Raw genomic sequence first — 25617 nt, 5'->3', positions numbered from 1 at the left:
GCCTCTTCACTTTTTGAAATAATGCATATAGTGTTTGAACAGCAATTCAAGAGGTGGGAGTAATTTAATTCCAAAAAAACCCACTTACATTCTATTATTGAAGGTTTGGTGGTAAAATGGGAAAAATAAAAGCTATGTAATAAGTATAATTACTGTCCTTTAAAACTGTTTTTTCATGTAGCATAAAAAGCTTTCATTTACAGCCAGAAAAGTCTAATGTGTTTTTCATGAGCTTGTAAAGAAGAATCTGAAATTCAGTATCATTACTTAAATAGAAACTAAATTTTTTAATTTAAATTCTAGACAGTGAAAAGCATTGTATAGTAATAAAGGGCAGTCCTCATACTCTTGTTTAAGAAGTGAGCTTAAACTCAATTCTCTGAAGATCTATAATAGCTAGATACACTCAAAGTTGGCATCATTTAATGGGGGCAATTGACATAGAGACTCAAATCTCTAGTTCTATCAGACTTCAAAGAATTACAAAACTCATACTTACCACAGAAACCAGTTTGTAACCATGGCTAACCGAATACTAAGCAGCTGTGGAGTCAGTCAAAGATAACCAAGGGGTCATTTCTGTGTCACATAAGAGAAGGCCTGCTGTTTGATGCCACTTTCTCTTTACTGCCTGCTGTTGGGTGCTTTGCAGAAATGGCCAGAGAAGGCGGGCAGGTAAGATGTGACTCTTCACTCCTGGATAACAAACAGAGTGACTACTTGAAGCTCAGACTCCAGGTCCCGGATGTCTTATCACCAAATTACCAAGGGTTGGGTAGCCTTTTCTGTGCTCTTAAATCAAATTAATAAATGAAACCTGCTCAGTGATGGTTGTCAGTCTTTTCCAAACTGGCATGTGGACTCTGGAATAATTTTGAGCTCTGATTCTGCCATGGGTAAGCTACTTACCTTTCTCATCTGTAAACTGACAATTACACTAGTTCCTATTGCACAGGGTTGTCAGGATGGTTAACTGGATTAATGTTTGTAAAGTACTTGGAACACTGGCTGGTCCATAGGAAAGTCTCCCATGGAGTTTCTTAACTAAAAATAGTACGCCCTCCACATTTAGCATGAAGATATTCAGAAAAATTATCTCGGATTTATGCTAAAATCTTAGTTTTCAACTATGCAAGGAATCAGACAACCAAATTTCTTAATTGAAATATTTCATTTGCTTTAATAAAAGTATGGATTAAACAAGTGTATATATATAAATGCTATCTATTTAAATAAAATATGCAAATATATAAATCACATATACTATACACTGTTTACTATCCATTTCATTTAACATGCTAATGTACAGGGTTAGACTTTTAAACATACTCAGTTTCAAGATAAGATTAAAGAAATGTTTACTCTGTATGTGTGTATATATGGAAATAAAGTATTTTTACATAGCTCATAACATTTCTATCCTATGATTAATTATTTAAGATTATGATTGGTTCTTATCAACACATCCTCTGTACTGAATTATCTATAATTTGTAAAAATGTTATTTTAGAAAGTTGGCTGTGCAAAGTAGAGACATTGACTAAACAACCTAAACATAAAGAAAAAAAAGTATGATGTGGTCTTCAAATATTGTTTCCTTTTACCTTTTGTTTTTTTTAATATGATGTAGTTTCTTCATGCATTAAAATATTGTAAGAGGATGATTTATAATAAAACATAGGGCATAGGGACTCTCATAATTTACATTAGAACTTTTTCATCATGTCTTGCACATGTAAACTTCAAATCCTTCACTCCTGTTTGCAATTAAGAGTACTACAGAGAAGACAAATGACTCCAGTCTTTCTCCTCTGTAGATGAGTGTCCTGTCTCTGTTGATGGATCTACTGGTGGACAGTTGAACATCTATATTTAAAGAATCATGGAGTATTTGTATTTATGTTTTTTAATATTGTATCTAGACTACGCCTAGAAAGAGAAAACTATATAATCATAACATGATAGTTAATTGAACAACAAAAAATACCAAATCAGTGATTATTTCACCTAAAGCCATACCAAAAAACTAGTGTAAATGATTATGTGTTTCACTTATTAAAGTTATCACATATTTTACTGAAAATACCAGACCAACATCTGATTTCTATAATATATGAAGCTATATACCTCAAAACCAACAGCTTTTTCTATGGCTGAAGGTCATATTTACGGAAGTGAAAAGAACTGAAGGACTACATTCCCATGCTGGTGGTGAATGTGGTCAAACAGCCTGATGGTATGCCATCTTCCCCAGGGGCTAGTGGAAGCATACTCCTATCTTATTCTTACTTTTCATCAAATGTTAGGTTTAGTTTCTCCTGCAGTGGGAGCCATGTGTGATTCACCTATATCCCCAGAGTGTGTGTCATATATTATGTATAAACGAAGTAGATGAATTCAAATGGGGCAAGTTGAGAGGCCGTACATGCATTTCACTGCAGAAGGTGCTGAGCAACACATGTTTATGTTATGATCATGCTATTTGAGATATAGGTACATGGTATTGAATATCTTTTTTTTAAGTATAGGGCATGTTTAATACCAACAAAATGTTGTATGCTATAACAAAGGTTCTGATACATTTCTAAAATGTAAAGAGAAATATTAAAATGTTATTTCTCCTTTAGTTCTTCATGTTAGGTTAGTCATGCTTTTTTCATTTGCTTTTAAAAATCTCATTGGCTGAGTTATATTTATTGACTTTTTTAAGAGTGGAAAGTAACAATCACTTTAGAAAAGTAATATTTTCTTATGTGAGGATGCCATTTCTACTCTCAAAATATTTGTAGTGATTATTTTTCTATCTCCTCCAATAAATAAGTGGTTCTTGGGAACTAATATAACACTCAACATGGGTAGACACACCACTCCTTAAAATGTACACACACACACACCCCAAATGTGCACAACGAGTGTCCTATTTCTTATGCTGGCATTACTTCCATAATCTGAAAATGCTTCTCCAGCTATCAAAATAGGTTAACAGGGATTGGAAGTTGAGTTAAAATCAAAGCTCTCAAATGGCATATTTGAGGAACTACCTATAAGCTGACCTAACAGCTCAGATGGAGTATTAATGATGGGTAATGCTCACACATTGCCCATATACAGGTTTAGCCAGATACAGGGATTAAATGTTTTTTGCCTAAATCAGTCATTCATAGCTAAAAAAAAAAAACAATGCCAAACTTTTGTTTATAGTGAAGGCATAGGATAAGTCTCTTTTAGTATAAAAATATAAAAATTTCATCTTCACTGCCTGGAAATCATGAAAAAATTAGTATTTTCAATAATTAGAAAACTGTCAAAATAATCCAGGATAAATTAAATGAGGATCTGAATGACTATAACAGTATTGAGACTGGAAAAAAGTGGCAACTTTTGAGACAGATGATAGAAGTTATAGGTCTTAGTGGTCCATCAGATGTAGGAGAGAGAGGAATCAAGATGATGATCAGGTATCATGGTTGACTACATGGGTGTGTAGTGATACTGTTTGTTGAGATCGGGGCATAGAAAGAGAAGCAGATTTGGAGCTTGGAAGGAGGGAGAAGACTGAGAAGATGAGTGTAGTCTGAGATGTGTTTGAGGTGTGCATAATCAAAGGAGGATGTCAAGTAAGTATGATGTCATTGATATTGTAAGAAGCTAGATTGGGAGAGTACAGATTTGGACGTATTAGAACATAAGCAGTAACTGAAGCCATGCATGTGTACAAGATAATAATGTGTATACAGAAAACAATGTAAAGAGAAGGAAAAGCATTGGAAATTATTCTTATTAAGGTGTATCCTTATTAAAAGATTGAAGTATTGAAAATATGTGCTATGGTAGGATGAAGTGATGTTGTTTAATGTAGAGCTGGCAAAGCTGTAAATTAATTTTGCTTTCTAACGCCTTCAACATCCTTTTGTAACACAATGTGGTTTCCTCAAGTTACCACACACATTTACTCCCTGGTCTGTTGAGGCCAGTTGGTTTCACTTTACACCACACAAACAAGCATGCGGCATGAGGTTAAATCCTCCTAACCACTCATTTTGTTATTTACTTGTGTTTTAGAAAACACAACGAAGTAATCAATTAGAATCACAAAAATCTTCTAATTTCTCAAAGATAAAACTACCTGTGGAAATGATTGATAACATACACGTTTCACAATTGCCCATTTTTCAACTTCCTCTGTAAACTTTGGTGATCAAGACCTTAGAGAGATTTCAATACCTCACTAATCACAGAATCTTTATCTCTGTCCTTTGTTTGGTTCCATCTGTTACAAAAGACATTCTGCAAACTTTAAATTCTCCATTAAACTTTACCGAAGAATCAGGATCCATACATGAATTGTGAAATAAATGTTAAACTAAACCAATATATCATAAACAAAATAATCCCAGGCCAATTATTATAAACAATTCTTAAATTATTTTCTGAGACCATTAACATTATAACAGCTGCTATATAACATTAGGAGATTGGTTCATTTTCTTTTGGTAAAATATTTTAATATTCAAAAAGTCTGAGTTGTCTCATAATATCTAATTCACCAACTACTCCTTATCCCTTGTCATTAAAGCCAGGGAGCCAACTTAACTTTTTTTTAAGTTATCTCTTAAGCCTGGTAGTCTTATGAAAATGCCTAACCCACTATCAGCTTCACAAACATAGAATTAATCTTCATTTATGTTTTCATATATTCTGAAGTTTCCTTTGGAAAGCATTGAAACTTCTTTCTCAGCTATAATATTATTAAGTTCTATATGCCCTGGCTGGTTTAGCTCAGTGGATTGAGCGTCGGCCTGCGAGCTAAGTGTCGCTGGTTCGATCTTCCAGTCAGGGTACATCAGAGAAGGAAAACTCTGACTCCAAAAAACCTCCGCTGCCTTGCGGCATACCTCTTCAGGGGAAAGGCTAAGGGAGTAAACCCCGACAGAAAATCCGGAGCCGGAGTCCCTAAGGCGGTTTGACGTTGTAGTCAACACCGGCAACTCCTGCGGCGCACCTGAAGCCAAGCTGTATTGACTCCGTCTTTCCCTTGGATCCTTCAGCTGCGAAGAGAGGGGGGGTCTGCTGCATGGGCAACAGCAGACCCTCCATATTACCCTGCCCAGGCTCTGTAGCTTCAGCGTCATCGCAAGATGTCGATTCAACACGGGAGGAGACAGATACTACCATGTCACTCCCGAGTCGGACTGCACAGCCATTCTCGGCGGTGCAGATAGACTCTTGAGAAGCTACACCATCGTCTCTCGAGACGGACGGCTGCCGACGATATGTCCATTATAAAGTCAAATTGTTTCTGAAGAAAAGTGATAATGAGGATATAATGTTCATTATGACGATATGAATCTAACACATTCCCATAATCTTTGGTGTCCTAAGGTATTTTTACTTCTCCTGGGTCTAAAAAGAAGACAAAATGGCATGCACTCTCAGAGTATTTCAGGTAGGAAATGACTCTGAAAGGCCTCATTTTCTGTAGAGTTAAGAAATCATGTAAGGTTGGATACTTTTTGAAATGTTTTCATAGAAATGTTTCCAATAAAGTGAAGAGCTAGATGGAAAATTTCAAGAATTGTCATTTTTAAAAATAGATTAAGTTTTAGACTTAGAAAAGAATGATAGGGAAACTAATATCTTGTTTTGATCCAAAAAGGATTCAAATTGCTTCTTCATGATCAAGTAATTTACATTTGCCTAGAACAAAAACAGATGAAAGCACATTACTTTTCCCCCATGTATTCCAACTGGTTTGATTTCTCTTCATTAGTATTACCTTTCTGCAGTGTAATGATGTGTGATTGGGTGAACAAATCTACATCTAGAAAAGTACCTAGACTATAACAGGCAATAATAAGCATTTGCAGATAAAGGTACTAGATATTCAGACAGATGAAAATAGTATTAATTTAGAAAGACAATAAAAAGGAGTATGTAGACTTATTAGAGTAGAGTTCTGGCACAATCAATAGTTTTAGCTCTCAAATCCATCATTTACTAGCTGTATGAACTGGACAAATTATTTAGCTTTCCTGAATATCAGTTTCCTTCTATAAGAAGAGAATGGTAATGCCTATCTTTGAAAATTACATGATGATTAAATGACAAAATGTATATAGATTTATCACTGAGTGTGCTTCACAGTAAAGCTCTTAAAAATGACAGAAAAAAAACTAAATAAAAAATAGATATTTCTGAAAGAAATATGTTTTTTCTACTCTTTGTTTAAAACAGAACTGGACATTTGGTGCAAAATAGTCACCTGAACACCCATGTGTAGCTCACTCTTTCCCATGACCCTATTTCAATGATAGAAAATTTAAGCTAAAAACAAAACCTCAAGAGAAATTAGAAAACAATCCACAGACTAATAGAAAATATTTGCAAAAGACACATCTGATAAAGAACTGTTATCCAAAATATACAAAGAACTCTTAAAACTCAATGAGAAGAAAAAGAGGAACCCAGTTAAAAATGGATATAAGCCTGAAGAGCCACTTTGTCTGAAGAAATATAGCGGCAAGTAAACATATGAAAAGATGTTCAACTTTGTAGTAACTTGGGAATTTCAAATTATAACAACAATGAGATATCACTGCATACCTATTAAAATGCCAAATGCCCTAACACTGACAACACCAAATGCTGGCAAGGATGTGGAGCAATAAAAACTCTCATTCATTACTGGTGGGAATACAAAGTGATACAGCCACCTTAGAAGATAGTTTGTCCATTTCTTACAAAACAAAACACACTATTGCCATATGATCCAGCAGTCATGTTTTCTGGTATTTATCCAAATAAATGGAAAACTTATATCCACACAAAATACCTACATACAGATGTGTATAGATGCTTTATTCATAATTACTAAATCCTGGAAGCAACCAAGATGTCCTTCAGTAGATAAGTAGATAAATAAACTGTGGTAGATCCAGACAAAAGAATATTACTCAATATTAAAAAGAAATTAGTTGTCAAGCCATAAAAAGCCATGCAGGAAACTTAAATGTATATTAGTAAGTGAAAGAAGCCAATCAGAAAAAGGCAAAATAATAAAAAGTTTAGTAAGTGCCAAGGGTTAAGAGGGATAGAGCACAGAAGATTCCTAAGGCAGTGAAACTATTCTGTGTGACATTTACAATAGTGGATACATGTAATACATTTGTCAAAACCCAGAGAATTTGCAACACCAAGAGTGAACCATAATATAAACAATGGGGTTTGGATGATAATGATGTATAAATGTAAGTTTATCAACTATAACAAATGAACCACTATGGCGAGGGATCTTGATAGGGTTGTGCGTGTATAGGGACAGAAAGTATATGGAAACTCTCTGTACTTTCCAATCAATTTTGCTGTGAACCTAAACTGCTCTAAACAACAAATTTTATTAATTGAAAAAGGAAAACAACACAAGCAAGTATTTTCTTGTACTTAATTAAAACATAAAATGTAAATGACTATAACTGCAACTGTGTTATTTTCTTCAAAAATGAAGCAAAAAGAAAATCTTCGTTATTAACATATATTATCTGCCATTAATATTGTTTGCTATTTTAACTTTGTTAAAAAGTCAATCTCCAGTTATATTATGACATTAAGGACATCACTTCCAAATGTTGCACATTTATCATTATTGGTTCCTTAAGGAATGTCTTCATTGTTATATAAATATTTCATAACATCTTCTTTTCTCTTCAGGTAATGTATTTCTCAATCCACTCTTGTGTTTTGAGGTAGCATACCTTCAAATATACTCAGCAAAGTGATATATTCTTTTATAGCTTATAAAATGTACTAGATATTAAATTTTTATCAGCCCAGGTCCCCTGAAGGATACAAACAGAAACTTTATAAATCAATCTATGTCAGTTAATGGTTTTCTTCCATAAAATGCTACTTGCCTTAGGTGTCTATTTAATTGTTAAGCACAAGCAAAACACCTCAGAAATAATTCAGAAGTATTAATATATCACTGCAGATCTGTATAAATCAATTTATAGTTTAACATTCATCATTTTCATTTCCATGGAGAAGCAATTAACCATTAAAATAAGCTTACTTAAGCCTGAGTCTATTATATCATTTGTTCTTCTCACTGCTATGTCTGACCCAAGATGGAAATGAAAATATTAATATAACTTTTGCCTCTATTCTAAGTCTCTGGGTACATATTTGCCACCCCTAAATAATAGTGGATTTGAGTCCTATAATTAAAATGTGGCCTCAAGAAAATTTCCAGAACACTGTGATATAACAAAACAGACATACACGCACACAAAAAGGAAAGATCTTACATGAGAACAAGATAAAAAATAAATTAGAAAATCTTTTCTGTGTTTTCTAAGTGAAGCAAAAAAGAAAACCACAAAGCAAAAATTAATATTAAATAAAATAGAAAGATTGAGGGAGATTCATTCTCTAAAATAACCTCAGTTTGGTTTAAAACTTTGTGAAGATGATGATTTGGATGTGACATTCCAGGTTTCTCTAACACAGTTTGCTAATTTTGATGAAATCATGGAGGCAGAAGTAATGATTACCAAGGTGGACTGAGGAGGGGGATGATATTAAGGTGCATAGATGGGGATAAGCTAAGTATTTTAGATTAATAACAGTTAAGAGAAAGAAAAATTTAGTATAAAATGCTTCTCTTATTTTGGTCCCATAGCATTCATGTTGGTGCTGTTATACGGTCTGAAATATGTAGGAAATAATTAATACAATGTTTATAATCCTATCTAGACTTTTTTTTTTTTTTTTTTTTTTTGTCTGTGAAGCATGTCTACCTATGCCTCCATCTTGACCGGAAGTCAAATGATGGATTTCTTATCCTTTGTGTCTATCTTGTCTGCCCAGTTCCAGGGGTGGCCTGTGTGCTGAAAGTGACCCACAGACAAACTCCCTGGGCTTGCTGTGCTCAGATGAGTGACTTCGGAGGCCTTTCCACCCTGAGAGGACAGTCAAGGAGGCCACCTCATGAGAGCAGCATGTTAAACAAAGCAAACGATGGTGGGGACTCAAAAAGGGGTCTTAAATTCAATTTTAAAATTCACAAAGGGTCACTGCCACAAGAAATATTTATAAGTAAAGGTGTGACTTTCTGCTTCTGTGTATTGATATCTTTTACACCAGTTAAGTTATGAAATATGACCATATCAACTGTAAAGGAGAAGACCATCCCATTCAATCAAGCAAAATCAAATAACATGAAAAGTTCTTACCTCTGCAGGGTGGACAACTCTCCTCCAACTGTCAGGTGGCAATGTTCCAAGGATCCCTTGGATTAAGGATATCCTAATCAAAAAGATTAATTATATCATTTGAAAAGAAATATCAAAAGCCCAATAGTATTAGGCTGAAATAACACACAGAAATATATGGATTTGAAGATTACAAAAACAAAAGGTTGAAAAATCCATTATTTGCTATCATTACCCTCTTGAAAATAGTGCCCTTACCGTGGAAGTGCATATTAAACTATAAACAATAATGTTTGTTTTGTAAATTATTGCAGTGTCTTCCAGGAATATGCTGCTAACATGACTTTGAGTGACCATTCAAAGAAATGGGGAGTTAGGCTCTAACAGGACTATATTTTATAAGAAAATATTATACCTATCAATATGTACTTAACAAGACATGTCTCAATTTTTCAGTGAGTCCTTAAAAACTGTCATTTTGAATCCAAACTCTAATATTCAGTAAATATAACTTGAAAAATTACATGAAATATGATTTTTCATCACTAAAAACTGTTGGGTCACAAAATAAGAAGCTATTGAGTGATTCAATGGCTAGTTACTTTCCTTCCTGCTTAATAATAAATAAAGTAGCCAAGCCCTGGCCAGTGTGGCTCAGTTGGTTGGAGCATCATCCAGGAGCTGAAAGGATTTAGGTTAATTCCCATTCAGGGTACATACCTAGGTTGTGGGTTCAATCTCTGGTTCAGGTGCATATGGTTTCGGGCTCAGACACATATGGGAGGCCACCAGTCAGTGCTTCTCTCTTGCTTTAATGTTTCTCTCTCTCTTCCTCTCTCTTCTTCTCTAAAAGTAATGAATAAAAATGTCCTTGCATGAGAATTAAAAATAAAATAAAATAACCAAAAAGAAAGATTTGATCCTCATTATCCATAAGCAGAAAAAAAAAGAACTGAGCACCAACATTAAAATATGTTATGAAATAGAGATATGAGAGACGCTTTGTTCTTCTAATGTTATTTTGTCAAAGCATTCTGTAAGTATTTTGTAAAAATTAAATCTTGTTTCCTGCATGACCAAAGATTATTTTAAAACAGTTAAAGGCAGAGATTTAAAAGAAAACATTACTTTGAAGAAAATATTCCAGTATGTGTTTCTGCATATAAGTATCCATGATGACACTAACATTTCTACAGCAATGCTTGCTAATTGAGCCCATAGGAACATCATATCAAGTTGGTCTAAATGAAAGGTTTGATAGCAAGTTTTTAAATGTCAAATTAAAACATCACACCTTTGGAAAAACAACTTAGAATGTGAAAAGTGAATTAAAAACCCAGATAAAACTGTTTGGCATTTGGTAGTACTTAAAATGTAACAAAAAAGATAGTTTGGGCAATAATTCCAATATTTTGTATCCTATATATATTTATTAAGGGGTAAATTAACAGAAATAACTCAATGTATTAAGTATATGTCTTTAATTCACCATATTTAAATCTTCTATATCTTCTTAAAGCTAAGTGTAGAGCTCAGCAACATGACTCCTAGACCACAGATCCTATTGTGACAAACAGTCCTGCTATGTAGTTACCTATGCAGATTATAATCTGATAAATTCTGTGAGCAAAAAAAAAGAAAAAAAGAAAAAATAGGACAAGTATTGGAAATCATGTTTTGGTGAAGAATAATATATGGATTGATCTGTGGTTCTGAAAGGTAAGGGCGTGGGGATATGGGATAATAAATTTCTAAAGCAAAGTTCATCTCCAAAACAGTTCTGAGAAGAATTGGCTTAGTCCATCGTTTCACAAATTGTCTGAATACAAGAATCACCTAGCACTCTTATTAAAAATACGGAGAAAAGGGAACCTTAATACATTTTTGGTAAGAATGCAGACAGAGGCAGCCACTGTGGAAAATACTATGGAGTTTTATTTTGACCCAATGAGTCCACTCCTGGGAATAAATCCTAAGAATCCCAAAACACAAATTTAAAACAATATATGCATCCCTATGTTGACAGCAGTATTATTTATTATAGAGTAGCCAAGATTTGGAAACAGCCTAAGTGCCCATCAGTAGGCAAGTGAATTATAAAACTGTGGTATATTTACACAATGGAATATTATGCAGCAGTAAAAAAGAAGAAACTCTTATTTTTTGCAACAGCACGGATGAACCAGTCAGTGGAATACAAATACCACATGATATCACTTATATGTGGCTCTAATGAAAAAAATAAACTGATAAGCAAAATAGAATCAGAGGCATAGAAACCTGGAACAGACTGACAGCTGTTAGAGGGGAGGGGAGAGGTGGGCGCTGGTTGAAAGAAGGTGAAGAGATTAGCCAAGGAGCACATATGAAGGACCCATGGATGTGGACAACAGTGTGGGGATTGCCTGAGGGAGGGAGGAAAGTACCTGGGTGGAGGGGTACAAAAGGGAAAAAATTGGGACAACTGTTAATAACATAAACAATAAAATATAATTTTAAGTTAAAAAATACAAATTCCCAAGGACATTTCCCTGCCCCAATTCTGATCCAGTAGGGCTGGAATGATGTCATAATTTGTGTTTTTGATAAGACCCCAGGTGAGTCTCAATAACAGGGTTTAGGAAAGCCTCTTAATCTCTTCAATTTTTCACCTTTGCTGTTGACCAAACATGCCCGAAAAACAATCATTCAGTGCTGAATAAAGCAAACTACCTTCATTTGAATAAGCAAGATATGAGCAGATTTTACATTCCATCACTGGGCAGCAGTCAAAAAATAGAATAGTTCATTTATGTCATTTTTCTCTTTCAAATAATCTATTACTATTACTTTGTTTTTGATCATGCTAGTTAAAAATTGATTACTAAAAGGCATAGCATGGTTTCATATTGTTATTATTAGACATGGCTGTGTTTTCTTTTACCAAAAAGAATTAAAGAAATACATTTGTTGTCACATCCCCAGTTTTTATCTCATTTACCCAAATATTCTTCAAAACAATTTAATAATTCTCAGTGTGCAGCACTGCTACTTATATTATTAAGACTTGCTAGCCTTCAGGTTTTTTTGATAACATGCCTCAGTTGTCATAGGGAGATTTTGAAGCCGTTTATATCTTTAATTCCATGAAACAGCCTATAAATTCCCCTTAAAATTTTTTTAAAAAAATATTTTGCAAATTTTAACCTATTTTAAAGAAAAGTAATGCCAGTACAAGTAATTTTTCTTTTCCATGATAAGTAAAAGTATTTTATATTTAGGTCACTAAAGATTTCAGTTGACACCTTACATTATCATAAAGGAGCCCATTTTCGAAATTGTCTCTTTGATCCTCAAATACATGAATTTACCCTTACTTCAGAGGGTGAACTCAAAAGCTCTGCTCTCATTAGAAGACATTAGAAAACATTGCCTCAAGATGGCCACATCTACCTCTTAAGTTGCTCTAAGTTCTCCCTTGGGTCAATGAGTGGGACCATGAAAAGTCTACATAGTTGAACTGAAAGAACTTTACCTTTCATTCAGTAGTCTATTAGTAAGACTTTGGTTTCTGTCAAAGGATCAAACAAAAAAACAATACATTACTATTTTTGCTTCAGGAATATATTTTTGAAAACATGACCTGTCCATATCATGAAATGCCCTGTATATAAATCCTCACATAAGAAGTCCCTTTTAAAAAATTATTATTGAGGATAGCTGATTTACCTGAATAATTGGTATTCTTTTTCCATATAGAAACTGAAAAATTATGTAACTGAACATATTCCTATTTTTAATTGCCAATCATGAATCTTAAATCCAAATTTGAAGCTCAGATTTGAAGTTTGAATGAAATTAAATGTGTTATTCCTAATAGTATACAAAGGCACACCTGGTATATAAATCCACATAGATACACCCACCCACACACATATATTGCCTCTGGATTCCCCTTTTATTTTCTCTTATGAACTAAAAAAATTTATTGTTTTCTTCTATTTATCATTTTTAAGATTTTAAAATAATTCATTTCAAATATTTTTGTGGGACAAAGGATTATTTTCTACTTCTATTCTACTATTACTAGTACTGGTACTAACCAGAAATGATGTGTTGAGTATTTACATTTGAGTTCAATTATCCGGAGAGAGAGTTATAATCATTTCTGTATTACAGATGAAGCAATGGAAGTTCAGAGGGGTTAAATAGCTGATCCACAGTGTCACTGCTAGCAAATTTCAGGTAAAAGTTTTAAAGTTTAGTCCTATGTCCTCTTTTAATCTCATATACTAACTACTGTGGCATGTTGTAAAGTTCAAACATTGTGATATTAAAGATACCGGTAAATTCTATCAGTTTTGACAATGATTATTTGAAACCATAAACAATTATTATATAGAACAATCTTCATGTTCCATTTTCAGTCTATGACATTTGTCTCTTACAAATACAACTTAAAACTCACTCCACTAGTTAAAGGCCATGCCTTCTTGTACGTTTTTACTTTATACCACAACAATTCAGGAGTTCAGTTCACCATTGTGAGAAAGGAAATTACCAGTAAAAAAATGTGTCAACTTATAACAAACAAACAAACAGTAAGCAACTACCAATTAATAAAAGAACAAAAATTACTCTCATATTACATCACCATTCTAGACTAAAATGCAATATTCCTGGCCTGCTTCATTATTGAATTACCTTATCACTAAACAACTAATACTGTGTTAAACCCAAAATTAGACAGCTGAAAGAGATGGTACAAGATATCTGTAGTGAGTGTACCTTCCCTGATTCCTCTCAGATCCAAATACCTAATTTTAAGCTGCCATGTACCAGAAGTGCACTCTATCATATCTGCCTTAATGTAAAGTTAGTTTTTTTGCAATACTCTCCTTTGAAAAAATAAATCTGAGATTGGCAAGTAGAAGATGACCATCTACATTTCCTGTGAGTGGTAAGCATAAACTAGACTGTGGATTCTTGGCATGCTGCCACAGAGACAGGTGGTCCGCTACATTTTTATTCAGGGCTCATATTTCTAAGTGCTGAGAAAGCACAGTGATAGACGACATAAAATGCATGGTTAGATATTCAAGGAATTAGTTTAAGTCAAGTACTCATTGATTCTATTTTCTAACATTTGCTCTCTGGAGTTAGAAACTGAATTTTCAGATGCCCTAGTCCATCAAGTTATGTCATGTTAGACCTCAAAGCTTTGTATGGAATTTTCTATAAGGCCTGTTCCTCATTTCCACAGGGAAGTGAAGGCTGTTCTTATAAATAGGAATGATAAAGACCTGCAGTTTATACCAGTTTTCTCAAGCTATTTATTAGCAAAAGTGAAATAACAGAAACCAGTTTTAACCTTGCTTGCATTACAAGTCTGTCTGGAAAAAGTCCAGCCATTGTTAATATAATGATAATGATTTGCATGATATCAAGGGCAGCCAAGGGCAGTAGACTGGAACACGCATGCGTGAACCAATGACAACTTCACTGTACTAGTCAGTGGAGGCGGTAGACGCTGTTGAGTGAGCATGTGTACTGTGTGGCCATCACATTCAAAATGACTGAGCAAGTAGAGCAATGAATCTGCATCAAATTTTGCATTAAGCTTGAACATTCCTCTACAGAAACTACTCAGATGACTCAGAAGCCACAGCTATGGGCAAGTGGTGATTGGCAGCTTTATCATGACGACATGCCCACTCATGCATCACATCTCATGTGGAGCTTTTTGACAAAATGTCAAATCACTCAAGTGACTCAGCTTCCTAGAGCCCAGATTTGGTGCCCTGTGACTTCTGGCTTTTCCCAAAACTAAAATCACCTTTGAAAGGGAAGAGATTTTAGACTGTCAATGAGATTCAGGAAAATATGACAGGGCAGCTGATGGTGATTGGGAGAACTGTGTGAGGCCCCAAGGTGCCTACTTTGAAGGGGACTGAGGTGTCATTGTCCTATGTACAAAGTTTCTTGTATCTTGTATCTCCTTCAATAAATGTCTCTATTTTTCATATTACATGGCTGGATATCTTCTGGAAAGGCCTTATATGTAGTCTGAAAATGTACTTAATTGCCTTACATGCAAAATTTGAAAGACAAAGTTAACCATTTTTTAAAGTTACCTTTATTCTTATAAAAGAGAATTAAGGTTATGCAGGCTCCGTATATGTCCAATTTCTACATTCCAGAAATCACTATCATTCTATTAATCACTATCAAGTTATGCTGCTTCTTAGTTTCCACATCTAACCAACTACAAATCCTCCTGCTTGAACTTCCTAACACTTTTTCAGACCCATCCTTTTTTCTCCATCACCACTGACATGGCCATTGTTCAGGCTCTGCCATCATCTCCAGTCCAATTAATTACCCTTGTCTCCCGAGTCTGAGTCTGTCCTCTTTCCATCCATCCTGCACACTACTGTCATAGTGTTATTTCTGAGAACCAGGCCTAAGCATGCCCCTCCCTGATTAGAGTCCTTTAATGACACCTAACAGACCAAAAAGGATAAATCCTAACTGTTTAGTATGTCCCAAAAAAACTTTTAAAATCTGGCATCTGCATATCCTTCCAGCCTTACACTCATCACTAACTCCACTCCTCCACCCCAGCAGTTAGCAAACACTTTCACTCAGTAGACAATCAGCATTTGTTGGACTAATAATTGGATTGCTTAAAGACACTGATACAGAGAAAAGTTAAGTGATTTGTTCACTATCCATACAAGCTGCTATGGCTGTCATAGTTTTACAACTTTCTTAATCCATCAACCAATAAAACAGATACGCAATTACATTGCTGTTCACACACATCCATTAGCTCACTCCTTAAAGAGGAAAAAGTTGGTCCTGAGTAAATTTCTGCCTCCCTTCAATAAAACAGATGATAAAAATTGGATAAAAATGCAGTCAGTGTCTGAATGAAGTTAAGAAGTTGCTCCTGTGCTCATATTCTCTATTAATATCTTCCTCAATTTGGCACTTCACTATATAGACACATCTATTCAAACATGTGCTGTGAGTTACCTGCCTTGCATATGTTTCCCCTATGGGCTATTTCAGGGAAATTACCAGATTTCAAGTGAGGTGCTGGAGTCATGTGTGGGCTCCAAGCAACTGTGTGCTACTTTACTATGATCCCTCATGTCTTTGACAATTTGCAATTCTATAAATCACAACCCAAACATAATTTTAAAATAATTTTATTCATATGTTCCAACTCTCATAGGAAATTTCATTGTGCTTAATGCATTTAATAAATCATCAAATAAACCAAGTGAAAGCAGAATGTGATATAAATAGATATGAAAGGCTTTCCCTGGATGAAATTTAAGTTTACAAATGAGCCAGGAGACTTGACCAATGTGAAGGCAACCAGAATGTCTCCAGGGAGAGAAAAGGCAATGCACAAACAAATGCATATGGTTCGATGTTAAAATGACTCCTATTTCCCTTGACACATCGATACAACTATTTAACCTATTAAGTTTATGTTTCATTTATTCTAAATCTTAGAACTTTTTGATGTTATCTTTTGACAAAAAAATTATTATAGAGTGATGATATTTTAGGTTCATGTAATTTCAAAATAGAATTATAATTCTTCCTGTATGGACACTTTAAAGCCCTCCTTGCAATTTCTCTGTTCTTGCCAACATGCCTAATATTTCAGGCATATACAGTCAGTGTATTAACTATAATTCCTGCTCTTGGCACTCAGTGCCAATATGTGTAGGAAATTAAGGCTTGTACTATTCTCTCAATCTTCTCTTTACCCTTGAAATTTCCAATTCTGGTTTTGTAAAATCAAAGATATGCCTAATTATGTCAATAAATGTTATGAATATCCTAAGAATATCACTTTTAATTAATTTTATTAAAAACATAACTATGTACCACCTTATGATTAAAACTGAGTCTCTATGAACAAAATATAGAATAACTTTCTCTAATCATAGGGAAGGTTCAACTAATTTTTCTCTCTTATATCATTAAATTGTGTAACCATACTGTTGAACTAATGGGTGGACAATAATGCTTAATGGAGAAAAAGAAAATATGAAAAATTTCCATCTCTCTGATATACTTTTTAAGTTCAGATTTTGCTATTTTGCTTGTATTTGGGATTACAAGGTCCAGTGCTGGTTTGAATACAAACATGTTCTCAGAAAGCTACCTAATTTCCACTAACATTCAATGCCCTAATCTGGAAAATAAAAGGATTAGATTAGACCATTTAATCCCTAAATGTTTATCCTGGAGTCCCTTCTGCTTGCAGCATTCTGAAATTTAATTCTTCTTCTTGTACATTATAATTTCTAAATTCCACAGTGCTAATTTTCATGCATGTCAGAAATGTCTTTTTTTTTTAATTTAAAGGAATTTTCTTTTGCATGATCACTGAGAGAGCATGAAAATTTCCTGTTATTCAAAATGAAGAAACAAAATCCCAGAGAGATGAAACACATCATAAAAACTCTTAGAATTACTTTCACTTACTTACTCATCATGACCATATTGTGAAAATGGAGGACCCAAATCTTTTACTTCTGATTGGTCAAACAGTTATCTAGAATAAAGATTTTTTAAATTGGCCTTTCAAGACAACAAAAAATATTGGAAGACTTAGGACTTAGAATAACTATATCTGTATGTAGTATTTATTACCAAAAGAGTGCTTCTGAAAATATGATTTAAGTAATCTCCATGTCTGGAATAGAAATAGGCTTCTTAGAGGTATCAGTATGATGGGGGCAAAGCACCAAGGAAGTTATGTGATTCTCTGCTCAAGAACAGCAATTGAGTCTAAATGCTTTTTACTGGGTAATGAAGAAAATATTGTCTAGTAGGAAGCATCTCAGGATATCTGTCCAGCCCATATCTTTTTCTTCAAGGAGGTCCTCCCAAAGTCTCTTGGCAGCCACTTCTGTACTCTGTTCCCTGCCCTTGGTTTACTGAACCAAGAATGGAAGCCCTCCCCTAGCATAGCTGATCCATTGGCTGAGCTCTTACTATCAATATTCTCAATAGCTGGGTCAAGAGACACAAACTATTTGGCCAGTGGCACTCATTCTGGAAGGCCATGGAACCCAGGAATGGGTGTCATGTTCATTCGTTCGGCAGCCGTCCGTCTCGAGAGACGATGGTGTAGCTTCTTAAGAGTCTATCTGCACTGCCGAGAATGGCTGTGCAGTCCGACTCGGGAGTGACACGGTATCTGTCTCCTCCCGTGTTGAATCGACATCTTGTGATGATGCTGGAGTGTCCTCTCCAGTGAAGCTGAAGCTACAGAGCCTGGGCAGGGTGATACGGAGGGTCTGCTGTTGCCCATGCAGCAGACCCCCCATCTCTTCGCAGCTGAAGGGTCCAAGGGAAAGACGGAGTCAATACAGCTTGGCTTCAGGTGCGCCGCAGGAGTTGCCGGTGTTGACTACAACGTCGAACCGCCTTAGGGACTCCGGCTCCGGATTTTCTGTCGGGGTTTACTCCCTTAGCCTTTCCCCTGAAGAGGTATGCCGCAAGGCAGCGGAGGTTTTTTGGATTCAGAGTTTTCCTTCTCTGATGTGCCCTGACTGGAAGATCGAACCAGCGACACTTAGCTCGCAGGCCGACGCTCAATCCACTGAGCCAAACCAGCCAGGGGGAAAGAGAGGTATCACAGATAAGGAAACTGAGGGGGTAAAGGCTATATTACTTCATTATTCAACACATACAACAGTCCGTCCAGAAAATATCCAGTCATGTATATGAAAAACAGACACATATTGAAGAAGATATAAGATACAAGAAACATTGTATACAGGACAATGATGCCTCAGTCCCCTTCAAAGTAGGCACATTGGGACCTTACACAGTTCTCCCAATCACCATCAGCTGCCCTGTTGTATTTTCCTGAATTTCATCAATGGTCTGAAATCTCTTCCCTTTCAAAGGTGATTTTAGTTTTAGGAGAAGCCAGAAGTCCCAGGGTGCCATATGTGGGCTGTAGGGGGACTGAGTCACCTGGGTGATTTGATATTTCACCAAAAGCTGTGAATGAGACATGATGCATGAGCAGGCACATTGTCATGATGAAGCTGTCAATCACTCGTTGCACATCGCTGAGGCCTTCTGAACCATCCAAATAGTTTCCACAGAATGTTCAAGCTTGACACAAAATTTGATACAGATTCATTGCTCTACTCGCTGTCATTTTGAATGCGACAGCCACATAGTACACATGTTCACTCAACAATGCCTACTGCCCTCACTGACTAGTATAGTGACATCGTCATTGTTCATGCATGAGCATTCCAGTCCACTCTCCTTGGCTGCCAGGTTATATCAATGTCACAAACCGTTCTCATTATATTAATAATGGCTGGGCTTTTCCCGGACAGACCTCACATCTCATGTATTTTCTGTGCACCTAGCACTGTTTCAGCAGTAAAGATACAACAAATGTCCCTACTCTCATGGAACTTTTGTTCTAGTGAGAGAGAAAGGTAATAAACAAGTAAGTATAAGAAATATGTCAGGCAGTGACAATGAAGAAAGATGAGGCCTATAAAAGAATGCAGAGTGCCCAGAATTGGGGTAAGGCGGGGGTGGGCTATCTTTTAGAAGGAATCTGAGCAGAAACATGAAGGATTGAATCCTGTGACTATCTACCTAGCTTCTAGGCAGAGGCAACAAGTAAAGGACTAAGGGGTGTGTGTGTGTGTGTGTGTGTGCACTTTAGACTATGGAGGAACAGCAGGAGAGCCAGTGGTGCAAGAGAGGAGTGAACAAGGAATAGAAGGAGAGGAAGCTAGAATTCTATTCCTGTAGCGACTTGGAAGCCACCACAACTAGGAAATGTTGAAGGACGACTTTGGCTGCCCTGTGACGTATGGACTGTTGTGAGCATGCATGGAACCCAGCAAGAGCGGAAGCTGGAGACCAGTTAAGAGGCTACTTGCAGTAATTCAAGAGAGATTTTACAAGGTCTGTCTGACTCAGCCACTGAAGATTTGCTGTTCCTGCAATACAAAGTAAAATAATCTAAAAATTATCCAGAGAATTAGACCAGTAAAGGTCAAATATCTGGATAATTTAAGCTTCAAAATATATTTGGGAGTCTGTAAAGTTATCTGAAATGGCAGTAAAAAAAAAAAAAAAATCACTGTCTAACTTCATAGGATAGTAATTTGTCTCTGTCCCTTGCTTTCTGCCAATTTAACCTAAGGGAAGTGGATTTAAGATCTGTAATTGGCAGAGCAGGATTGCAGGACCTTTAAGTCAAATTCAGATCAGGCAAATTAGCTTTATTTTTGCCAAAGAAAAGTGTTTAGTTGAACCAGATGACAATTTTGTAGTCTAAACTATTTGCATTCAGAAATCTGTCTACCTTCTGAATTACTCCCAGAACTGCTAATTCTAAGATTGAATATAACTGTACATGCAAGACACTATTAAAGAAAGAACTGGATAAATGTATATATTAGTCTAGATAACTCCACTCAGTAAGCCTGTTTTTATGGACAGAAGTACTTTTAAAAAGAAAGCATCCTCAAGGTCAAATGTTACATAGGCCAAGTCCCTCCTCTGAGAGATAAATTAAAGTTTAAAGTAGGTACCCAGTTTCAAATGAGAACAAATACAAAGCAATCACAAGGATCAAACTCTTGTCATGATGAAAAGGAGGCTAAATCTTGACCCTCCAGGTGGTTTATTTACTTTGGTGGCATTCGCTGGAAGACTGTTCAACTCCATGTTTCACTGTGCCTGTGTAGGTGGGCTTTCTGGCATTAGATGTAGTTCCTGTCAGTCAGGTAGTCCCCCCCACCAACAGCCCCCCAGCACTAAAATGTACAGATTATACACATCAAAGGCAGGCTGCAAACTCTGCAGCTGAAATTTACACAAATCTGTGCTTTGAGTAACTGGATAAACAATGAGACTAATGACCTTGTTCTGCATTAATCTCCATATGACTCTGTTGGTACTGCTCTTGACTTCAGGCAATAAGGCTGTAGCTGGGGCTCTAGCCTCAAACCTGGGATTAGGCGCTGGTTGAAAGCTGACAGGAGCCCAGGGCCCTGCTCTTACAGCCCAGGAAGCCTGAGTCCCTACTCCTGCTTTATCACTTGGTACAAGTCACATAGAAAATTTATACTGGGAGGCGGGGCCAAGGCAATGACTCTGTTGGTAGGGTTACCTTAGGTTAGAAAGGATCACTCATGAAACACACTGAGCTAAATGCCCTAAGTGCTACACATGTGATACTCCTGCCACTTCACATCCAGCCCTAGCCATAATCTTTATTGCCTTGTAAATTTGAGATGCCTGGGTCTGAGATATGCAATCGCATTCTATTTTGTAACAGAAATTCTGGTGGGATTTACAGTCCCAAGGAACACCTCTTATGAACCTTTCTGCTCACTCCCCCTGTATTCCTACAGTTTTTGTTGTTTCAAATAGTTTATCCATGTGTACGTTATCCCTTTCATAGCCCATCGCACTAATAAGGTTGTTCTCACAGTTATTGTGAGCTGTGTCAAATGCTCACAAAAAAGTATTCTATTTTCAGTGTCATTTTTCTTCATCCATTTATCAATTCATTGAAAGCCCATCATAAACATGATGCAGAGGTAAGCCACATTCCTTCTCTTCCTAGAATATTCTTTCTCTCATCATATTCAATCTGGGTAACAAAGGCGAAGGTGATTTTGTACATCCCAAAATATCAAGAGATGAAGGAGCGAGGAAGGGAGACAGGAAGGGAGAGGCAAAGAGCACTTTATTTCTATCCTTAGGTTGTGATTTTTAAAAATTTACATCCCCAATAAATTCTCCTTAACTCAATCCAATTTGAGTTGACTTTTAGTTCTTGTAACAAATCCTTCCCTAAGATCCATTGACTTTAATCCATTCCATGCTTCTCTTCCTAAACCCTCTTTTACTGGACCAATGTAGTATCTAGTGACTCCTACCAACATTTGCAAAAGCAAATAAGGGGATTCATGGGTATAAAACAGTCATCTAGTTACATAAATGTTAGCTCTGATCAATTACATTTAATAAAATATTACTTTTTTCTAAAAAAAAAAATCACTGTCCTTCCCAGTCAACTTTAAGAAATAAAAGGAGTCTAGAGAGTGACTCCATACAGATCCTGGATTTTCTCTTTCTCTACTATCTGTAGAAAGTAAGCTTCAGCTCTACTAGTTGTTAGGAAGTATCTATTATGAAAAAGTGATGGAAACTGAAACTGATTCATAAGAATTTTTTTGTTATTTCTATTTATTTCCTAAGCCCAGAAAAGCTCAAACTACTTTAAAGTGCTTTTAAAATTTTAATAAATTAGCATGGGAAATGGTTTAGGGTGTATCAGTTTTGAAAAAGTACAGGACTATTACTTCTGACTTCAACAATTGATTGCCTGTTCTAAATTATTTTCCTGTGTATATCCTCTGGTTATATGAGTCCATATAGGTTTATGACATCAACTAGAAAAGCAGAACCATTATGAATGACACAGACAAATGATTTATAATGGGGGGTTGACCTTACACAAATGTGGGGGCTGATTAAACGATATTTGTAAGGCTGCTGCTTCTGCATCTGGTGCTGGGCCTGAAGACCACAGGGCAGGTAGTAAGGAAGGAAAGATGGATCTGAATGGAGGAGGGCAAGGATGAACTGGAACCAAAGTCAGGTCTCATAGCCTCCAGTTTTGATAACCCTGTGGGTGTCCTGCAAGAGAACCTGGCTCAGGAGTTAGGGCAGCTGAAGGTGCAGCAGGAGCTGCAGGCCACCACAGCCCCACACCACTAAGGGGAGCCAGCAAATGAACAGCACCATGCAATAGCTGCCAGCAGGGTACAGAGCCCTGAACTAAATTTAAAGGATGAAAGAATATGCCTTTCCTTCACTTCCACCTATTAAATCTTACACATAATGTCTCTCACCTCTCACATTAACCTGGAAGTAGGTAGACAGGAATGTCTGGGAAATTTATTTCAAACTTAGATAAACTGACATAATGAATACCCACCACATTATGGTGTTGCTTGCTAAAATCTTCTTATCAATGAGGAAAAAAGCCCAAATATTAACTTATTTTTCAAGTTATTTTTGTGTTGAAAAAATATTAACTTATTTTTCAAGTTATTTTTGTGTTGAAACAAGAAAAATTATATACAGCCATGTTTCAAGTTTTCATTTTTTCTCACCAAGAACCTACATTTACAGGTAAGTGATTGATTAATAGATCATGTTAATTATACCTGAATTGAATTAAATTTAATCTAGTTATATGCTTTGTACCCCACAAGCTGGTACTTGATCTCATTCCTTCTTTTTATCCATGTCAATGTCCCTTGATTTTCAGGTTGAGCCCACATTTATTTCTCATGTCCTTTCTCTTCCCAGCTTGCTCTTGAGCAATTGCCAACAATGTACGACATAGTGCAACCTATGGTTAGTTCCCATGACTCTTTAAATTTCTCAAATTGTAAAGAGAGGGTATCTCATGACAAATAGCTTTAACTTCTAACATGTCCATCCAAATGAAAACTGTGTTTCTAGAGCTGTTGTATAGACTTGTTTGAAGACATAAACACAGCACTTACTTTGCTTTACACTTCAGCTAGTTGCAAAGCTTTTATGAGTTGTACAGTTCATTTTTATTTAAGATAGATTGGTTTGTCTCTTACTGTTAGAGTTCCGTTTTTTCCAACACAGTCTTAATGTTGAAAAAGTCATGAGCTCGTATGAGAACACATGAAATATATGCACTTTCTTCTAAAAAAATACAAATAAATATGCATGATACACGATTTCAGAGGAGTCAGGGACCCTCAAAGCGCCACTATAAGTCCTCATAAATACTCTTAGACCCACAATTAAGACATCCTATTCTTGCTCAATGATGACGGTTATGAAGAATACTTGAAATCTATAAGATATTAATTTAAATATATCATATTACATGGAAATTCCCTTTGGGTGGAGGTGTTTATATCACATTTTTAAAAGACCTATGAATATCTAAATTAGGCAATGACTCTCATTCTGAAACTGCTTTGGGGTTTAAAAGTTCCCTCTCTTGATTCAAACTGTTTCTTTTGTATTTTTATTACTGTTTGACCACCAATACTGTAAGAATAACTGGTGTTCTAACAAAGTACTTTAAACTTAATAATGTCCAATTCATATATTTTAATATATTTTAAACTACCAAATATTAAATAGATATGTAGGTGGGCAAAAGTATGGTTATAAAATATAGAGTCTACTCTTATATTATTCTTTATTAATTGTTGTATTATTTACTGCTGCACATTCCAGCGCAGTCTCCCTGGAGGATGCCGTTAAATAAAAAGCTTTTATGTAGTTACTGATAGTTTAGGAATAGTTCTTTAGCCAAGTGCTTCTGTTTTAACAAAAGCGCAAGCCTCTCGCAGTTTAGTGGAAATGAACCAGTTTTCCCTGCAGCACTGTATTTACTTTCTTCCTTTCAGCAGGGGAGCTTAGCAGAGTTCTGGGAGCAATGTTAATAATTCTTGAAACAAAGAAACGAGGTGATGAGGTCTCTTGGAAAATTTCTTGCACACATACTAAACGGTTTGGACCATTTGTTTTTTAGAGCAATTTTAAATATTTTCAGTTTATAACCTTTCCTATTAAGACATTTCTGTAGTATTCTTCTTTAATTTAGTATAATAACAAGATGGAATCTTGATGGGACTTTGTTTCTTCTTAGTATTCAACAATTTTAAATATGTTTTGCTGTAATTACTATGTCTTCAAATATACTTTAATTTGGCTACTATAAATATGGAAATGTATGTTTATGAAATTTAAAATAATTTCCTTAAAAATAGACACTTATCTCCTGTATAAATGCAACTATATAAAAATCAGCATTTTCTTCAGTTTGAAATTATACAGCTTCGAAGATATGGTTAATATCAACAAATAGGAACTCAGAGCCTATTCGCTAAAAAGTACGAAAATGGATGAAAAGATGAATAAGTCATTTTCTCAGTCAGCAGAGCACCTACTATCTGCAAAAGAAAAAGGTACAGAAATACTGACAGAACAAAAAACACTGTACCAATGAAGTGTTGTATGGATATAAAGGAAAGAGGGAAAGGGTGACCTTTAGACAAGACTTTAAAGATGAGTAGACTTTCTGCTGGCAGATAGGGTGGAATGCAGGATGAGACTAGTAGAATATGTGAGGATAGCAAGGAATTGGTTTTGCTTCATAAAGGGAAGTTGTTATGGAGCATTAGCGAGCAAAGAGGACATGAGGCAATTTAGAAGTAAATTTATGGCGTTTATTTACCTGGCCAGGGACGGGTCTTCCCACTTTCAGAAGCAGAAGATGGGAGAGCCGCCCCGCCTTACAGACTAAAAGGTTTTTAAAGGCAACAGAACTATTCCTATG

General features: G+C 35.7%; 1 long non-coding RNA gene across 5 annotated transcripts in view; it reads left to right on the top strand.

The window, feature by feature from the left end:
• LOC150022322 (uncharacterized) overlaps nucleotides 1-25617 on the top strand; it is a 98492-nt gene that overhangs the window by 61685 nt on the left and 11190 nt on the right. For 2 of the 5 annotated variants that reach the window (XR_016509336.1, XR_016509329.1), the window contains exons 1-2: nucleotides 607-675; nucleotides 13368-13433. This is a non-coding gene — a long non-coding RNA (uncharacterized LOC150022322). Of the gene's footprint in view, nucleotides 1-606; nucleotides 676-5387; nucleotides 5447-8865; nucleotides 9019-13367; nucleotides 13434-25617 lie in introns of those variants that run through there. The other 3 variants (XR_016509334.1, XR_016509333.1, XR_016509331.1) reach the window with 3 other exon arrangements.

The sequence above is a fragment of the Furipterus horrens genome, unplaced genomic scaffold (assembly GCF_987537825.1).
Source record: "Furipterus horrens unplaced genomic scaffold, mFurHor1.1.pri manual_scaffold_1, whole genome shotgun sequence".
NCBI lineage: Eukaryota > Metazoa > Chordata > Mammalia > Chiroptera > Furipteridae > Furipterus > Furipterus horrens.
The sequence above is the reverse complement of the archived record's forward strand: the minus strand, read 5'-3'. Positions and strand labels throughout refer to the sequence as shown.